Source organism: Bufo gargarizans, chromosome 2 (assembly GCF_014858855.1).
Source record: "Bufo gargarizans isolate SCDJY-AF-19 chromosome 2, ASM1485885v1, whole genome shotgun sequence".
Classification (NCBI taxonomy): Eukaryota; Metazoa; Chordata; class Amphibia; order Anura; family Bufonidae; genus Bufo; species Bufo gargarizans.
The window spans coordinates 726,768,424-726,786,973 of NC_058081.1; positions in this window are offsets into that span (position 1 = coordinate 726,768,424).

Sequence of the window (18,550 nt, forward strand, 5' to 3'; positions counted from 1 at the left end):
ATGAGATGGAAGTTGAGTTTTTTTTTTAAGATTACCTGCCAGCAGGATCAACCCCTTTAAACAGGCATACTGCCTGGTGTGGTCAATCCTCTTGATTAAAATGATACCTCCCTTGTAAAAATCGGTTGAGGCATTCCTGAGAAAAAAGACTTTTATTCCTAAAGTAAATGAGGGCTTCAGTCCACCGAGGGGTGTGGCCAGCACTGGAAAACTGGGGTCACTGAGAGCTAGGCTCCTCCCCTTCATTGGACTGAGACATAAAGAATAAATGTCTGTTTTCTTGGGAACGCTGCAACTGATTTTCACAAGACAGGTATCATTTTAATTAGCAGGATCAACCCTACGAGGCAGTATGCCTGGCTTAATAGAGTTGATCCTGCTGGCAGGAGTTTTTTTTTTTAGGCTCCTTCTCTCTCTATGTGAAGTGTTTGAGCATGAATTTCGAGAGTAAGATGTTTCGTAGATAACAGAGCGCTGTGACAGGTTGTGCTTCTGTATAAACCATTACACATTTACCAAAACCGAAACTGGCATCTTATAATTTACAGACCTGTGACCGGTGAGTCATTCTGTAGGCAAAACCTGATTCTGTTCTGTTCTATGCCAAAATATTTGGGAGGGGCAGCAAGTTATCTTGGATGTAGATACATATTAAATACAATCTTAACTTGCTGTCAGTGAGTGGAAACATCTGTCTTTATTTCAGTAGCGGAAAACCCCAATAACGTAAGTGATAAAGCTTGCGAAAGTTTCCTCCATAGGAACACGTGCACTGACTACTAGGGAGAGCTGACTAAAGATAAGGTGTTTTTGATGGGAGTTACTTAACACTTCATGACACAGCGATTTTCTATCTTTGCGTTTTCATTTTTCACTCCTTGCCTTCCCAGAGCCATAACTTAGTTATTGTTCCTCTTCAAATAGCCGTATGAAGACTATTTTTTTTTGTGGAATAGGTTGTACATTTTAAGGCCTCTTGCACGGGCACCAACCGTGGGAATGCCTTATGCGGATCGCGACCGCATTCACTTGAATGGGCTCCGCGATCTATCCTTCCCGCAAAAAGATAGGACAAGTTCTATCTTTTTGCGGAACGGAGGCACGGAACGGAACCGTGTAGTAATATCCTGACCTTCCTCTAGTGGTGGCTGTATATATCTGTATGTACTAATCTCCTGAGCTCCCTCTAGTGGTGGCTGTATATATCTGTATGTAGTAATCTCCTGAGCTCCCTCTAGTGGTGGCTGTATATATCTGTATGTAGTAATCTCCTGAGCTCCCCCTAGTGGTGGCTGTATATATCTGTATGTACTAATCTCCTGAGCTCCCTCTAGTGGTGGCTGTATATATCTGTATGTAGTAATCTCCTGAGCTCCCTCTAGTGGTGGCTGTATATATCTGTATGTAGTAATCTCCTGAGCTCCCTCTAGTGGTGGCTGTATATATCTGTATGTAGTAATCTCCAGAGCTCCGTCTAGTGGTGGCTGTATATATCTGTATGTAGTAATCTCCAGAGCTCCCCCTAGTGGTGGCTGTATATATCTGTATGTAGTAATCTCCAGAGCTCCCCCTAGTGGTGGCTGTATATATCTGTATGTAGTAATCTCCTGAGCTCCCTCTAGTGGTGGCTGTATATATCTGTATGTAGTAATCTCCTGAGCTCTCTCTAGTGGTGGCTGTATATATCTGTATGTAGTAATCTCCTGAGCTCCCCCTAGTGGTGGCTGTATATATCTGTATGTAGTAATCTCCTGAGCTCCCTCTAGTGGTGGCTGTATATATCTGTATGTAGTAATCTCCTGAGCTCCCTCTAGTGGTGGCTGTATATATCTGTATGTAGTAATCTCCTGAGCTCCCTCTAGTGGTTACTGTATATATCTGTATGTAGTAATCTCCTGAGCTCCCTCTAGTGGTGGCTGTATATATCTGTATGTAGTAATCTCCTGAGCTCCCTCTAGTGGTGGATGTATATATCTGTATGTAGTATTCTCCTGAGCTCCCTCTAGTGGTGGCTGTATATATCTGTATGTAGTAATCTCCTGAGCTCCCTCTAGTGGTGTTTGTATATATCTGCATGTAGTAATCCACTGAACTCCCCCTAGTGGTGGCTGTATATATCTGTATGTGGTAATCTCCTGAGCTCCCTCTAGTGGTGGCTGTATATATCTGTATGTAGTAATCTCCTGAGCTCCCTCTAGTGGTGTTTGTATATATCTGTATGTAGTAATCTCCTGAGCTCCCTCTAGTGGTGGCTGTATATATCTGTATGTAGTAATCTCCTGAGCTCCATCTAGTGGTGGCTGTATATATCTGTATGTAGTAATCTCCTGAGCTCCCTCTAGTGGTTACTGTATATATCTGTATGTAGTAATCTCCTAAGCTCCCTCTAGTGGTGGCTGTATATATCTGTATGTAGTAATCTCCTGAGCTCCCTCTAGTGGTGGATGTATATATCTGTATGTAGTAATCTCCTGAGCTCCCTCTAGTGGTGGCTGTATATATCTGTATGTAGTAATCTCCTGAGCTCCCTCTAGTGGTGTTTGTATATATCTGCATGTAGTAATCCACTGAGCTCCCCCTAGTGGTGGCTGTATATATTTGTATGTGGTAATCTCCTGAGCTCCCTCTAGTGGTGGCTGTATATATCTGTATGTAGTAATCTCCTGAGCTCCCTCTAGTGGTGTTTGTATATATCTGCATGTCGTAATCTCCTGAGCTCCCTCAAGTGGTGGCTATATATATATATATATATATATATATATACAGTACAGGCCAAAAGTTTGGACACACCTTCTCATTCAAAGAGTTTTCTTTATTTTCATGACTATGAAAATTGTAGATTCACACTGAAGGCATCAAAACTATGAATTAACACATGTGGAATTATATACATAACAAAAAAAGTGTGAAACAACTGAAAATATGTCATATTCTAGGTTCTTCAAAGTAGCCACCTTTTGCTTTGATTACTTCTTTGCACACTCTTGGCATTCTCTTGATGAACTTCAAGAGGTAGTCACCTGAAATGTTCTTCCAACAGTCTTGAAGGAGTTCCCAGAGATGCTTAGCACTTGTTGGCCCTTTTGCTAAGGTGGCTACTTTGAAGAACCTAGAATATGACATATTTTCAGTTGTTTCACACTTTTTTGTTATGTATATAATTCCACATGTGTTAATTCATAGTTTTGATGCCTTCAGTGTGAATCTACAATTTTCGTAGTCATGAAAATAAAGAAAACTCTTTGAATGAGAAGGTGTGTCCAAACTTTTGGTCTGTACTGTATATATATATATATATATATATATATATATATCTGTATGTAGTAATCTCCTGAGCTCCCTCTAGTGGTGGCTGTATATATCTGTATGCAGTGATCTCCTGAGCTCTCTCTAGTGGTGGCTGCATATATCTGCATGTAGTAATCTCCTTAGCTCCCTCTAGTGGTGGCTGAATAGATATGTATGTAGTAATCTCCTGAGCTCCCTCTAGTGGTGGCTGAATATATCTGTATGTAGTAATCTCCTGAGCTCCCTCTAGTGGTGGCTGTATATATCTGTATGCAGTGATCTCCTGAGCTCTCTCTAGTGCTGGCTGTATATATCTGTATGAAGTAATCTCCTGAGCTCCCTCTAGATGTGGCTGTATATATCTGTATGTAGTAATCTCCTGAGCTCCCTCTAGTGGTGGCTGTATATATCTGTATGTAGTGATCTCCTGAGCTCCCTCTAGTGGTGGCTGTATATATCTGTATATAGTAATCTCCTGAGCTCCCTCTAGTGGTGGCTGTATATATCTGTATGTAGTAATCTCCTGAGCTCCCTCTAGTGGTGGCTGTATATATCTGTATGTAGTAATCTCCTGAGCTCCATCTAGTGGTGGCTGAATATATGTATGTAGTAGTGTTGGTCGAGCACCAAAATGCTCGGGTGCTCGAGTAGAACACATTGGGATGCTTGGGTGTTCTACAGAGCACCAGAGCACAATAGAAGTCAATAGGAGAACCCGAGCATTAAACCAGGCACCCCCTGCTCTAAAGAGGGGAGGGTGTCTGGTTGATAGGAAAAGATCAGAAATTGATGGAAATAACACTGAAATGGTTCAGGAACAGCATGGGGAGGATGTCTGGATGCATCTTGGACTCCCAGGTCGCTGCTGGTTCCGATGTTGTCCGAGTAGTACGCCACTTTCACAGGCTGACAATAATACACACCAAACCGAAGATAAAATCGATTTTAGAGGAAAAATTGTTAGGACACATTCTTTCCTGTATATTTACTTTTATATAAAGTGCAAGTGCTGCCAAAAATTACAAGGAAGAGGCACTCCGATACAACCTGTATATCACATAAAGGAGGGCCTCATTCACATTGTGGTACAATAGTTCAGGTAGTGGGACTCCTGCACTCATAAAGCCTATGCACTAAGGGAAAGGGCTGCCAAACATTACAAGGAACCGGCACTCCAAAACAACCTTTATTACACATAAAGGAGGGCATCATACACACCCTTGAAAAATTATGATTGATGGCCTGCTGATGACCCTGAAAAACTATTGGAACAAGGGCCTGCTGGTGACCCTCAAAAACATTAGGAGCAAGGGCCTGCTGGTGACTCTCTAAAACATTAGGGGCGAGGGCCTGCTGCTGCGCTGACCATCTAAAACATTAAGGGTGAGGGTCTGCTGCCGAGCTGACCATCTAAAAAAAATTGTGGGCGAGGGCCTGCTGCCGAGCTGACCATCCAAAAAACTTTGTGGGCAAGGGCCTGCTGCCGAGCTGACCATCTAAAACATTATGGGCGAGGGCCTGCTGCTGAGCTGACCATGTAAAAAAAAATTAAGGCGAGGGCCTGCTGCCGAGCTGACCATCTAAAAATTTAGGGGTGAGGGTCAGCTGCTGAGCTGACCCTGTAAAACATTATGGTTGAGGGCCTGCTGGTGACCCTCAAAAACATTATGGGCTGAGGGCCTGCTGCTGAGCTGACCCTCTAAAACATTTGTAGTGAGGGCAGCCTAATAAGCATGTTGATATGATGGAGGAGGAGGATGAGAAAAGGAAGATTGAACCAAATACCCTTTTAAGTGGTGGAAGGGGTGCATGTATTCAATCAGCTGCTTTGCTCTGGTGGAGAAGATAAGTCAGGGGCAATCCAGGCCTTGTTAATTTTTATAAGAGTCAATCGGTCAGCATTTTCAGTTGACAGGCGGATGCGCTTATGCAGTGACCAGGATGCGGGTATACTGACGCCACTTTAATGCAATGGGTCAGGATATGGGTATAATAGTCTATAGTTTGTTCATGACGCCAATTGCAGCGTGCACAGGGTATTGTCACAGGGCCCTTTAAGGTGTCATAACTTATGCCCCAGGTTAGGAATGCCAGAGTGGTGTAATGTCTTTGTATGGTGATGATAATGGTGTCAACGGTGTCTCCTACCTGGGTACGACTGGACTCCTAGCTTCTGGCTCACTTGCAATAAATTGAGGGTAGTGATAGTGGGAGTAATAGAGGGATTTGCAGCAGAAATTGATATTCAGACTTTTGGTGAAGTTCAAACTTGTCTTTACTGATTGCAACTTTCATCCAAGCAAGATACAACTTTAGTCTTAGGTCCCAGCAGGCTATTGGCAATGGTTGGCAGATATTAATCTTCTGCTCTATCAACCTGGAGCTTGCAGGAAAAGACGTCTGCTTATTAGCTCTATACTGTGGCAGGAATTTGGCTTCTGCGCTCTCTATCTTCTGCCGCCTGGTGACTCACTAGCTGAGGAGGACTATGGCTTCTCCTGGGTCTCTGGACTTTACTCACAGTTATCTTCTCAGGGGATGATTTCTTCCTGGAACTGGAGTTTGTCTGTAACTTTCTGCTTTGTGTCATCCAGCTGAGCTGCAGAGCTGCAGAGCTCAGACTGGGCATTTCATCAAATCTCAGCACGAGACTTGATCCTTGCTGTCTTCCTTATGCAGAAAGAGCTAGAACTGGATCTAACAGTTTTTTTTCCCTACCTTGCTGCAGGAAGTGGAACCTACACTTCCCTTAAGCAGAGGGGCAGAACAAAACAGGATCGTTCCACTCTGAACTGCCAAAACATTAAAACTATCCCTACTAGGGTTGAGCGAACACGAACTGTAAAGTTCAGGTTCGTACCGAATTTTAGGATTTTTGGACCCTGAACCTGAACTATTCAGTAAAAGTTCGGGTTCGGTGTTCAGGCGCTTTATTGGCGCTTTTTGAAAGGCTGCACAGGAGCCAATCAACAAGCGGTTAACTGTCTGACCTTAGAAGCCATCACAGCCATGCCTACTAATGGCATGGCTGTGATTGGCCAGTGTAGCATGTGACCCAGCCTCTATATAAGCTGGAGTCACGTAGCGCTGCACGTCACTCTGCTGTTACAAGTGTAGGGAGAGGATGCTGCTGCTGTGAGGGAGAGAATAGGAGAGAATCTAACTCAGCGATCTACAGAGAAATAGTTGTGTGGGTGCAGGGCACAATCGTTTAACCCTGCCCTGAGCCCATTGACCAAAAAAAAAAAACTTTTATAATTCTGTTAGTTAGGTGGGTGGCGGCGGCGGCGGCCATTTTATGCATGCTCAGTGCACCAGCACAGCATCTGAGCTTTTGGGACATTGCAAATCACCATTTCTTTGGCAATATACAACATCTGGATTAGTCAGTGTGCAATTTAAGCTAGAAATACACCCATCATTTTCTATGGTTTTAAAAACAAACTTTTTTTGGGCAAAAAACTGTATATTCCTGATCTGCAAGTGTTAAATTCAAGTTTAATATATACAGCTTTCATATTCTGTTACCAAAAAAACACTTTTTTGGCAATATACAACATCTGGATTAGTCAGTGTGCAATTTAAGCTAGAAATACACCTATCATTTTCTGTGGTTTAAAAAAAACACTTTTTTGACAAAAAACACTATTTTCAGGCCATTAGCATCAGCACGTGTGAAATTACAGGCTTATATACTGCTGTCAAATTCAGTTGTTAAACAAACACTCGTTTGGGCAAAAAAAAATATACTTGGCAGCCTTTGATGCAGACGTCATTGTGAGAAGAATCCTTAATACATTTAGGTTAAATTCAGAGATTTGAAATACCGCCATTAGGTGCACCAATATTGAATTCAGGCCTACAGAGGTTCAGGCATTTAAAATACAGCCATTTTGGGCAAAGAAATCTTTAATTCAGGCCTAGTCTGGTTCAGGCCGTGTGAGATACACCATCTACATACAGGGTTTGATTCAGGCATTTGAAATACAGCCATTTTGGGCAAATAAATCTTTAATTCAGGCCAGCTGCAGCACGCACGGGTGAGTCGCTCGGCAGAGCATCACCACTTCACCACCAATAACTGGGCCTCCATGCGAGACCTGTGTTCCTTGTTGCACTGTTTCGAGTACTCCACCAACATGGCCAGTGCCGATAACGCCGTTCTCAGCGTTACTATCCCACTTCTATGCCTCCTTGAAAAAACTCTCCTGGCGATAATGGAAGAGGATGTGGCACAGGAGGAGGAGGAGGAAGAGGGATCATTTCGTAGGGTTTCCGGCCAGTCATTCCCAAGTGGCTCCGAGGGTGGGTTCCTGCACCCACAAACCCATGGTACACAATTGTCCAGCCAGGGCACAGTTCTGGAGGATGACAAGGTGGAGGATGAGGAGGAGGAGATGGAGGAACCATGTTCACAGCAGGGTGGCACCCAGACCAGCTCATGGTCATCACTGGTGCGTGGCTGGGGGGATACAGAGTGCACAGACGATACACCTCCCACAGAGGACAGCTTTTCGTTGCCTCTGGGCAGCCTGGCACACATGAGCGATTACATGCTGCAGTGTCTCCGCAACGACCGCAGAGTTGCCCACATTGTAACTTGTGCTGATTACTGGGTGGCCACGCTGCTGGATCCCCGTTACAAGGACAACGTACCGTCCTTAATTCCCTTACTGGAGCGTGATCGTAAGATGCGCGAGTACAAGCGCACGCTGGTAGGCGCGCTGCTGGTGGCATTCCCATCTGACAGCGGGGGCACAGTGGAAGCACAAGGCAAAGGCAGAGGAGGAGGAAGAGATCGCCAACGCAGCTGGGGCACCGCCAGCACCTCAGAAGGCAGGGTTAGCATGGCCTAAATGTGGAAAAGCTTTGTCAGCACGCCACAACAACCAGCACCACCAGCTGATATGGAACGTCTTAGCAGGAGGCAACATTTCACCAACATGGTGGAGCAGTATGTGTGCACACGCCTACACATACTGAATGACAGGTCTGCCCCATTCAACTTCTGGGTCTCCAAATTGGGCACATGGCCTGAGCTTGCCCTTTACGCCTTGGAGGTGCTGGCCTGCCTGGCGGCCAGCGTTTTGTCTGAACGTGTATTCAGCACGGCAGGGGGCGTCATCACAGACAAGGGCAGCCGCCTGTCTACAGCCAATGTGGACAAGCTCACGGTCATTAAAATGAACCAGGCCTGGATCCCTCAGGACTTGTCCGTACCTTGTGCAGAATAGACATGTATACCGGCACTAAGCAGCCATTGTTATACTGCAGCGCAATTGCTCATGTTTGGATTTTGGATATTTCACACTCTTTTGGAGTGTACCCTAATTTAAAAAAACAAAATTAAAACCAAAAACCTGTGTTTTCTACCTCGTCCTCCTCCACCGCCGCTTCCACCTACTCTGCTACGTTCACCGCCTCCTCAAACTCCTACTCAATATGGACCTCATATATCACATATTTTTTTTATTTGTACGTATTTTATTTTGTATCATTTCACTACTTTGTCATTTACATTTTCGGGTAAAATTCACCAATTTTTGGGTGTAAAGTACCACTGCTATACCTAGTAGGCCGGTTAAAAAAAATAATTCTCATTAACATTTTCTGGTGAAATTCAGTGATTTTTGGGTGTATAGTACCACTGCTATACCTAATAGGCCGGTTAAAAAAAAAATGTCATTTTTCATTTTCGGGTGAAATTCAGCAATTTTTGGGTAAATAGTACCACTGCTATACCTAGTAGACCGGTTAAAAAAAAATATTATTGTCATTTACATTTTCGGGTGAAATTAACAAATTTTGGGGTTTATAGTACCACTGCTATACCTAGTAGACCGTTAAAATAAAATAAAAAAATTGTCAGTTACATACTGCTATACCTAGTAGACAGGTTAAAAAAATGAATAAATAGTCAGTTATATTTTTGGGTGAAATTCCCCAATTTTTGGGTGTAATATACACCTCCTCTACCTAGTTGACAGCTTAATACATTTCAATAATTTTTCTGTTACATTCTTGGGTTGACATTATACAATTTTAGATGTGAATAAACACCTGCTCTGCACAGGTGACGGAATAAAATTTTATAAATTCTTCAGTAATTAATGCGCTTCACATCTTTTCAGTCAATGCTTAAACTTTAAAAAGTTTCCATACTTTTATGCTTTAATAATTTCTCCCATATTTCAACTCTATAATTTTACATTTGAAAAAATGAATCCTCCCTTGGATGTGGTCTCTCTTTCTCACGCTCCCTCTCCGGTCTGGAACCCTGATTCCCTGCCACCCGTGATCACCATGGTAGGCGCATAAAAGAACATCGAAAGTTGATAGAGCAGATATCCAATTGGATTGTGACCATCACGGGGACGTGCGACATGGTGGGGCAGTAAGTGTGCACACGTCTACACGTACTGACTGACGGGGGTCAGCCCCTGCAACTTCTGGGTCTCCAAATAGAGCACATGGCCGGAGCTTGCCCTTTACCCCTTGGAGGTGCTGCCTGCCCTGCAGCCAGTGTATTGTCTGAACGTGTGTTTAGCACGACTGGAGGGGGTTATCACAGGTTATATTTCCCAATGTTTTGGGGTGTACCCTAATTTAAAAAAAACTAAAAATACATTTAAAACCAAAAACCAGTGTAGGCTACCTCATTCTCCTCCACCGCCGCTTCCACCACCTCCTGAACCTCCTACTCCATATGGACTTCGTCCTCCTAGATCAAGATTATTATTTTTTATTTTTACGTATTTTATGTTATTTAAAGTCATTTCCCTATCCACATTTGTTTGCAGATCACTTGCCATGCTCTTAACAAGATTTTGACGCCATTTGCAGCCCTCTAGCCCTTTCCCTGACATTTTTGCAGCCATTTTAGTGCTCAAAAGTTCGGGTCCCCATTGACTTCAATGGGGTTTGGGTTCGGGGTCAAGTTCGGGTCCCGAACTCGAACTTTTTTCAGAAGTTCGGCCGAACCCGTCGAACCCGAACATCCAGGTGTCCGCTCAACTCTAATCCCTACCAATGATGCTGCCACCTGCTGGTAGACCTGTAGAATTACAAAGAAAAAATTACCTTTAACATGGTGTTATGCACATTTGACATCAAAATCACATCAAAGGACAATATAATGGCTCCTGAAGGGCAGTAGCGGGGTAAAAGAGTTTAGAAACACAACTCTGGGGTGTTACACTTATTAGTTATTATGCCCTCACACTCCTGTAATTCGCCCACTGGCTCCTGGTATCGCCCATACGGCTCAGGTAGTGTTAGGACTCAAGCTACTTGAGAAACCTTGGCGCGTTGCTCGGGCTCAGACATGTCCTCATGTAGGACATGTTGGCTAATCTCTCTATTTTAACACCAGTTTGAGGGCTTAGTAAGATAGCAAAGTTCACCTGTCCTTGGTATTAGATTGTTATATTGTTTATCACATCCACACAATTGCTGTCTTGTGTAGGGTGTCTCTTGTGGTACTTGTGGTCCGCTGCAGGCATCCTCCACTGTATGCATTTTTGCTGTGGATCACTATTAGCAACAGGCTACAAGTGCAGGATTTGCTCCCTTGTATATATGTGCATAACTGCATATGGGTTTGAGCATTTCCTGCCTGTTGAACACCACACTATTTCTGTTAGTATGCCCCATCAGCACAAAATACACGCTCTAACAAAACGCTGGCAGCGGGGCAGACCAGCACTGCCAAGGCGCAGAGCGCCAGTTCGTGCCACATGTCCAGCTTGGACACCCAATATTTGTAAGGCACAGAGGGATCACTGAGGACGCTGACACGGTCTGCTACGTACTCCTTCACCATCTTCCAAAAATCTTCCCTCGATTGAGGGTGCTGGGGGTGTCATAAAACTGGCCCAGGCCATGGAGAGTGTTGCCCTGCCTCTGTTGGAACTGCTGTGTGTTCCCCTCGTCTCCCCTCCTCGGTTGGCCAAGGAACTACGTACTCTGCCGCCAGCGTTGTCAGCTGGAAATTTTTAGAGCAATTTTTCCACAAGGACCTTCTGGTATTGCACCATTTTACTCGTCCTCTCCACCACAGGAATGAGAGATGAGAAATTCTCTATGTAGTGAGAGTCAAGAAGGGTGAACAACCAGTAATCGGTGTTGGCCAAAATGCGTACAACATGAGGGTCACGGGAAAGGCAGCCTAAAATAAAGTCAGCCATGTGTGCCAGAGTCCCAACAGACAAGACTTCGCTGTCCTCATCAGGAGGATGACTCTCAATCTCCTTATCCTCTTCCTCCTCTACCCATCCATGCTGAACAGATGGAATAAAACTTCCATGGATACTACCCTCTGTAGCAGAGGCAACCATCTCCTGCTCCTCCTCTTCCTTTATCATCCAATTCACGCTGAGAAGATGAACTGAGGGTGGTCTGGCTATCACCCTGTGTACTTTCTTCCCCCATTTCGACCTCTGCCACATGCAAAACGTCTGCCTTAATTGTGAGCAGCGAGCGTTTCAGTAGACACAGAAGTGGGATGGTGACGCTGATAATAGCGTTATCGCCGCTCACCATCTGTATTGATTCCTCAAAGTTGCGTAAAACCTCACAGAGGTCAGACATCCATGCCCACTCGTCGCTTGTGAAGAGCGGAAGCTGACTGGAAAGGCGATGACCATGTTGCAGCTGGTATTCCACTACTGCCCTCTGCTGCTCACAAAGCCTGGCCAACATGTGGAATGTGGAGTACCAGCCCGTGCTCAAGTTGCACAACAGTCGGTGAGCTGGCAATTGTAAGCGCTGCTGCAGCATTGCCAGACCGGCTGAAGCTGTCGATTACTTGCAGAAATGGGCACACACGCGGTGCACCTTCACCAGTAGCTCAGGCAAATTGGGGTAGGTTTTGAGAAACCGCTGAACCACTAGTTTGAACACGTGGGCTAGGCATGGGATGTGTGTGAGCTTGCCGAGCTCCAAAGCCACCACCAAGTTACGGCCATTATCAGACACAACCACGTCTGTTTCTAGGTTGAGTGGCGAGAGCCACAGCTCAGTATCATCTCTTATACCCTGCCACAGCTCTGCGGCGGTGTGCTGTTTGTCACCTAAGCAGATCAGTTTAAGCACGGCCTGTTGCCGCTTCCCCACTGCAGTGCTAAACTACTTCCAGCTACTGACTGATAGCTGACTGGTGCTGCAAGATGATACATCAGAGGTGGAAGTGGAGGAGGAGGCAGAGGAGGAGAAGGGGGGGGGGGTGCATCCACTAACGGAGGTGGCGGCAGAAACCCTGATGGAAGTAGGGCCCGCAATCCTTGGAGTCGGTAGCACCTGTGCAATCCCAGGGTACGACTCTCTCCCAGCCTCCACAACGTTCACCCAGTGTGCTGTCAGGGTGTCATGGTCTTACCTTCTTACTGTTCTCCTTCGTTTGACATGTGCTGGCGGCCATCTTGGTTTCTGGGTTTCTTGTAGCCTCCCACCCTGCGGCTTCTCCTTCCCACTGGGAGGAGCTGGATGCCTAGCTCATATATATAGAAGGTCTGTGGCTTCAGTTCCTTGCTTGGTCCTCCTGTGTTCACATGCTTCTAAGACTGCTGCTGCTTCTGGTTCCTGATCCTGGCCTCGTCTGACTACCCCGTTGGTTCCTGATCCTGGCTTCGTCTGACTACCCTGCTGGTTCCTGATCCAGGCTTCGTCTGACTACCCTCCTGGTTCCTGACCTCTGTCTACGCAAGACCCTGCTTCGGTTTAGCCATCCGTTTTGACTTTTGCTACAGCTTGATTTTCAATAAAGCCTTCTTATTTCCACTTATCTCTTGTTGTACGTCTGGTTCATGGTTCCATGACACAGGGAAACGTAGTGTCCCTGGCCAAAAGCACTTGTCCATGTGTCAGTCATTAAGTGGACCTTCCCAATAACTGCTTTGGTCAGGGCACGGGTGATGTTACGGGACACATGCTGGTGTAAGGCTGGGACTGCACATTGAAAAAAATAATAGCGGCTGGGGACAGAGTACTGTGGGACAGCCGCCGCTATCAGGCTGCGGAAAGCCTCAGTGTCCACAGGCCTAAATGGCAACATTTCCAGGGCCAGCAATTTGGAAAGGTGCACATTTAGTGCTATGGTCTGGGTGGGTGGCTGGGTATTTGCGCTTTCGTTCAAAGGCCTGGGGTATAGACATCTGTACGCTGCACTGGGACACAGAAGTGGATGTGCTTGCTGATGGTGCTTGCGAAGGTCCAGGTGCATGGCGGGAGGCATCCGAGCCCTGCTACTTGGACAGGGGATTGGCCAGCACGTAACACGGGGGAAGAGGAGGCAGTGGTGTGACCCCCCAGACACTGGTTGTGGACCTAGGCATTTGGCCCACCTATTAGGGTGCTTTGATGCCATGTGGAGGATCATGCTGGTGGTGGTGAGGTTGCTAGTGTTCATGCCCATGCCTTATTTTGGTACGACACAGGTTGCAAATGACAATTCTTTCATCGTCCGCACTTTCCTCAAAAAAGCGACAGACTGCGGAACACCTGCCCCTTGGCAAGGGAAAGTGCCACATGGGGGTGCTCTGGGGAACAGTTGCGGGCCTGTTCAGTGTGGCCCACCTTCTCCCTTTTGCCACCCCACTGCCTCTTCCAGCCTGTTGCGATGCTGCGAATCTCTCCCCCTTCTGTACTGCTGTCCTCGCTCGGCTTGCCACCTTCCCAGGTTGGGTCAGTGACTTCATGCGCAAAAAAAGTACACAGAATGTCACAGATATTTTTAGGATGCGCACACATTATACAGGAGGTATAGCATAAGTAATGTCACTGTCACCACCGCCTAATAAAAAATGACATTGAATGAATGTCACTACATCCACAGCTGCTCCTCTGTCCACGCTTCTACTCACCTCCTCATAAAAACAAATCAGGTTATGTTGACAACTTCTGTCCTTGGTAAACCCATGTTGGTTATCACTTATAATATTAATTACAGTCACATACTCCTGTATATAGTCCCTTAAGATTCCATCAAACATTTTTCCAACAACAGAAGTTAAACTAACTGGTCTATAATTAGTTGTCTGTATGTAGTAATCTCCTGAGCTCCTCCTAGAGGTGGCTGTATATATCTGTATGTAGTAATCTCCTGAGCTCCCTCTAGTGGTAGCTGTATATATCTGTATGTAGTAATCTCCTGAGCTCCCTCTAGTGGTGGCTGTATATATCTGTATGTAGTAATCTCCCGAGCTCCCTCTAGTGGTTACTGTATATATCTGTATGTAGTAATCTCCTGAGCTCCCTCTAGTGGTGGCTGTATATATCTGTATGTAGTGATCTCCTGAGCTCCCTCTAGTGGTGGCTGTATATATCTGTATGCAGTAATCTCCTGAGCTCCCCTAGTGGTGTCTGTATATATCTGTATGTAGTAATCTCCTGAGCTCCCTCTAGTGTTGGCTGTATATATTTCTGTATGCAGTAATCTCCTGAGCTCCCTCTAGTGGTGTCTGTATATATCTGTATGTAGTAATCTCCTGAGCTCCCTCTAGTGGTGGCTGTATATATTTCTGTATGCAGTAATCTCCTGAGCTCCCTCTAGTGGTGGCTGTATATATTTCTGTATGCAGTAATCTCCTGAGCTCCCTCTAGTGGTGTCTGTATATATCTGTATGTAGTAATCTCCTGAGCTCCCTCTAGTGGTGTCTGTATATATCTGTATGTAGTAATCTCCTGAGCTCTCTCTAGTGGTAGCTGTATATATCTGTATGCAGTAATCTCCTTAGCTCCCTCTAGTGGTGGCTGTATATATCTGTATGTAGTAATCTCCTGAGCTCCATCTAGTGGTGGCTGTATATATCTGTATGTAGTAATCTCCTGAGCTCCTCCTAGTGGTGGCTATATATATCTGTATATAGTAATCTCCTGAGCTCCCTCTAGTGATAGCTGTATATATCTGAATGTAGTAATCTCCTGAGCTCCCTCTAGTGGTGGCTGTATATATCTGTATGCAGTAATCTCCTGAGCTCCCTCTAGTGGTGGCTGTATATATCTGTATGCAGTAATCTCCTGAGCTCCCTCTGGTGGTGGCTGTATATATCTGTATGTAGTAATCTCCTCAGCTTCCTCTAGTGGTGGCTGTATATATCTGTATGTAGTAATCTCCTGAGCTCCCTCTGGTGGTGGCTGTATATATCTGTATGTAGTAATCTCCTGAGCTCCCTCTAGTGGTGGCTGTATTTATCTGTATGTAGTAATCTCCTGAACTCCCTCTAGTGGTGGCTGTATATATCTGTATATAGTAATCTCCTGAGCTCCCTCTAGTGATAGCTGTATATATCTGTATGTAGTAATCTCCTGAGCTCCCTCTAGTGGTGGCTGTATATATCTGTATATAGTAATCTCCTGAGCTCCCTCTAGTGATAGCTGTATATATCTGTATGTAGTAATCTCCTGAGCTCCCTCTAGTGGTGGCTGTATATATCTGTATGTAGTAATCTCCCTTTAGTGGTGGCTGTAGATATCTGTATGTAGTAATCTCCTGAGCTTCCTCTAGTGGTGGCTGTATATATCTGTATGTAGTAATCTCCTGAGCTCCCTCTAGTGATGGCTGTATATATCTGAATGTAGTAATCTCCTGAGCTCCCCCTAGTGGTGACTGTATATATCTGTATGTAGTAATCTCCCTTTAGTGGTGGCTGAATATGCTGACTGTGGCTATTTATTGCCATACTGATCATGGCACTACTGCTGTCTGCTTTCCTACTGTTCTGTGCTGTATGGCTGCTGCTGGTTTCCCTAATCCTCTACACAGCTGCAAATCTACTGTCTTGTCTCTTAGGTTCCATGCTGCCAATACCTATCCAATGGTTGCTTTGTAGTTTTTTTTCAGGTACCTTCTGGTCTCCATAATTGGTCTCAGAAAGCAAAGTTCTTCAAAACAGATGTGTTTGTTTCCTTTTGATGGGGAGCTGCCACTTCCTTATGCATTGCGTATGTTTTTCAAATCTCTCCAGTAACAATCTTTTAACGAGCACCATCTTGTTTGTGCTGTGAAAACATTTATAAAGAACAAAATGAAAACAAGTCTTTGGTAAATGTTTTACAGTTTTTTTAAAATAAAAATTCTTCCTAGCATGCAGGGCACATACTTTTTAGTTTTTTAATAATAATAATCTTTATATGGAGCCAACATAATCTGCAGTGTTTTACAATTCAGGGGTTCATGTACAAGCAGTCATAAATAACTTAGCAACAGACAAGTCAACAATTCAAACAAGAGGAATGAGGGCCCTGCTCCAAGAGCTTACAATCTATGAGGCGATGACGTAACACTGTGATGGTAGCAAGTGCTTGTTTTGTACAATGGTCCGGCCATCTTAACACAATAGGGGAGAAGCTATAAATCTGGTTGAGCCGTCACCAGCCAATTTCTGTATGGCTTCTGACTGCTTGGGATGTGGTGGACACTGATAGATCATGGATCAGGTTCCGAAGAATGGTGTGTTAGGTCACCCAAGGGATGTGTTTGCCCTAAGACTGTGGATGTTATGAATTAACCTAATGGCTATGGATAGTGCATTCCACAGAACTGGTGCAGCTCAGGGGAAGTCTTGAAGACTGGAGTGAAAGGTTCTGATTATGGTGGATGTAGGTGGTAAGTCATTGGCTGAAAGGAGAGCACGGGTAGGATGGTATACAGAGATGAGGGAAGAGATGTAAGGGGTGCACCCTTGTAGAGATCTATGTTGGTGAGAATGAGCAGTTTAAATTGAATCCTCTACTGTAAGGGCAACCTGTGTAATGACTGGCACGGGCGGAGGCATCGGAGTAGTGGTTAGATAGATGAGCTAAGTTCAGAATAGATTGGAGAGGAAGAGGCCAATTAGTAAAAAGTTACAGTAATCGAGGCAGGGATGGATCAGGGCAGCAATGAAAGTTTTTGTTGTTTCCATAGTGAGGAAGGGGTGAATTCTACAGATATTTTTGAGGTGCCAGTGACATGAGCAGCAAGTGATCAAATATAGGGGGCGAAGGAATGATCAGTGTCAAACATAACACTGAGACAGGCGTGCCACTTGGTATAATGGTAGTGCCACATACTCAGAGTGAGATATCAGGCTTAGGTAGGTTAGTAGATGGAAAAAACACCAGACGTTCAGTTTTGGAAAGATTCAGTTTCAGATAGAAAGAGGACATGCTGTTAGAGACTGTGGAAGGACAGCCACTGGTGTTCTGTAGTACAGCAGGGGTGATGTCACGGGAAGAAGTGTATAGTTGGGTATCATCAGCATAGAGATTGTACTGAAAACCAAATCTGCTGATAGTCTGTTCAAGAGGGGCTGTGTAGAGAGAAAAGAGGAGAAGGCCAATAGAGAGACAGAGAGAAGGGAAGGTAGAGTCAGTGAATGAGACACTGAAGGAGCAGTCAGAGAGACAGGAAGAAAACCAAGAGAGAACAGTGTCCTTAAGGACAATACATTGGAGCATGATGAGGAGTAGATGGTGGTCTACAGTGTCAGATGCTTCAGAGAGATCCAGAAGAATGAGGCAGAGAGTAGTCACTGTTTCATTTAGCTGTCAGGAAGTCATTGGTCACTTTGATGAGGACAGTTTCTGTAGAATGTAGGGTATGAAAAACAGATTGTAATGGATCAAAGACAGAGTGAGCAGAGAGATAGCGGATGAGGTAAGAGTAGATCATATGCTCCAGGTGCTTACAGATGAAGGGGAGATTTGAGAGAGGTCTGTAGTTAGTTGCACAAGATGGGTCAATAGAAGGTTTTTATTGATAATGAAGTTATGACCGACTTTTTGTCAGAGTAGGGGAATATGCCAGAATAGCAAGAGAGGTTAAAGATTTTAGTTAGGTTAGTAGTAACAGCCAGGGAGTGAGACTGGAGGAGGTGTGCGGGAATAGGGTCAGTAGTGCATGTGGTAGGATGAGAAGAAGAGAAGAGCCTGGAGACTCCTTCTTCTGTGACAGGGTTGAATGTGGAGAGTAAGCTAGAGATGATGCCAGGTGGGAAAGGGATCAATGATATTGAGGGGCTGGGCACCAATTTCTTGCAAGATATTTTCAATTTTATCTTTGAAGAAGGTGGCTAGATTTACAGCACAGAGGTCTAGGCATATTTGGATTGAGGAGGGAGTGAAATGTGCCAAAGATTTTTTGGGGATTATTGGGTAGAGTGGAGATCAGGTTCCTGGAATAGTTCTGTTTGGCGAGGTGAAGAGCAGAGTTATAAGTGGTCAACGTAAATTTGTAATAGAAGAAATCTTAAGTTTTTCTCCATAGACGTTCGGTACTTCTCGA